This window comes from Pteropus vampyrus, unplaced genomic scaffold (assembly GCF_000151845.1).
Source record: "Pteropus vampyrus isolate Shadow unplaced genomic scaffold, Pvam_2.0 Scaffold17754, whole genome shotgun sequence".
NCBI lineage: Eukaryota > Metazoa > Chordata > Mammalia > Chiroptera > Pteropodidae > Pteropus > Pteropus vampyrus.
In genome coordinates this window covers 1-1,860 of record NW_011906535.1, presented here as the reverse complement: position 1 = coordinate 1,860, position 1,860 = coordinate 1, and the positions used below count along the sequence as shown (strand labels likewise).

Genomic DNA, 1,860 nt, shown 5'->3' with positions numbered 1-1,860 from the left:
TAAAAAATAAAATAAAAATAAGGGATTGTAAGCTGACAAGGTCCTCGTAATCTGTGAGGTCAACCAAGAGTTGCCTCACTTAAAAAATAAAATGAAAAATTTTAAAAAGTACATCTTTAAAAAAAAAAAAAAAGAACACTGACATGAAGACTTACCTGTTGACCTCTGAGACAGAAAAATGTTGCTTACATGTGAAATCGCAAACGGGAGATAAAATTTGAACAGTTTTCATTAAAAACAAAAACTTAGGAAAAATCAAAATATAGACAGATAAATAAAAACAATTTAAAAGGGAACTAGGCATAGTATTTTAGCCAATTGGTTTATCAAAAAAGTGAAGGATAAAAAAAGGGTAATAATAGTACACTGTTCTTGCCAACATTTTGCAACAAGAACAGCTATTTTTCCCCCAGCCTTCAAGAAAAGTTTCTGGAGTACTGTGTACAGAGAATCACTGCATCAACTTCTGGTGTGAGAACTTCTAAGCTGACATACTATGCTTATACCTTCCTCCAACCCCTTTTTAGAAAACAACCACAAAACGAACTTTCTATTAAAGAAACATGAAGATTTTTACACTCAGCTCTGCATGATATTTAAAGAAACAAAACAACAACAAAACTAAACTAAAAACAAAAACCTAAAACTCTTTGATTATGCAAGCTTCCGCCCACACTTTTAGGAAAGGAATGGTGGCCCTTACGGATGTTTTTTGTTTTTTTGAAATTTCAAATAGCAAATTCTCACTTAAGTTTTGAGTGAACAGAGATTAATCACACCATGAATTTCCCCTGAAGAACACGGAGAACTTCGCAGAGGATGATTTCCATGCCATATCCAAATACAAAGTAAGAGATGATTTACACACAGTAAGTTTTCAAATGTAACATAGCCCCAAGAACTTCATTCCAAAGACCTGCAATGTGAATTGTGCAATCACGAATCTATTCCAGAGCAACAACCACCACGTTATGGCTTACTCAAAGCCTGTTAGGAAAAAATGATTTAGAGAAGTCCTTTACATGTAAGCGCAAATATTATACTTTTAGGAAATTGTTAGTGCTGTTCTCAGAGAACATAACTCTTGGTCTACCCACACACGTAAGATATGATCTCCTACCTTGGCTTGCAGACTTTACATGCAAAAATTTACACATTCCCTTTCTCTTGGCCTCAGTCCTGGCTTTGCTGTTATTATCAAAGTACAAGCATGCAACAAACGGACATGCACTGACCATAACGTACATAACACAAAGAATGGGTTTCCTTTGTGTACTCAAGTTAATATTTAGTATTCCTAGTCGTCTTGTTTCCGAAATTCTGCAGCAGCGTTAATGTGACATTATGTTCCGGTAAGCCAGGAACGTATAAACTATATCCATTATATTTTACCCACACCAGAAAGTTTACTTGTTATTCAAAACAAAATTTAAATAAATAAATACGGCAAAATTTCGACTTTTCAGGAGAGTGAAATATAATTATCAATCACTTTGATACATTCAAAGTCAAGATCTTAGTCGCCAACAATAGCTTTTTATTAAAAAAAAGTCACGTTGAGCAGCCCTGCCGCATTCTGAAGACACCACGGTCTCGAAAGTTTGAAACCTACCTTTCCTGCCGCCTTTTTTGGCTTCGTTTCCACTTTTGCAGGAGCAGGTTTCTGAAAGGCAAAGGTAGCACTGAGTTTCTCGCTGGGTACGACCCCAAGGAGAAGAAACGGGTACGGGGCTCTCTTTACTTACAGCTGACAACCTCGCCGACCTCCTCTTGGGCTTTAGGAGAGAAAGGGAAAACGAGCAAGGAGTGAGGGATGCATTTCAAAGGCGAACCCTCTCCCGCCCCCCAAGGCCGAGGAGA

At 37.3% G+C, this 1,860-nt stretch overlaps 1 long non-coding RNA gene across 1 annotated transcript; it reads right to left on the bottom strand.

The window, feature by feature from the left end:
• Positions 1-1,611: 1,611 nt before the first annotated feature.
• On the bottom strand, positions 1,612-1,860 carry LOC105310948. The gene is made up of 2 exons (XR_897575.2): positions 1,746-1,860; positions 1,612-1,663 (listed from the first exon to the last, which is right to left on the bottom strand). It is a non-coding gene; the product is annotated as an uncharacterized LOC105310948 (long non-coding RNA).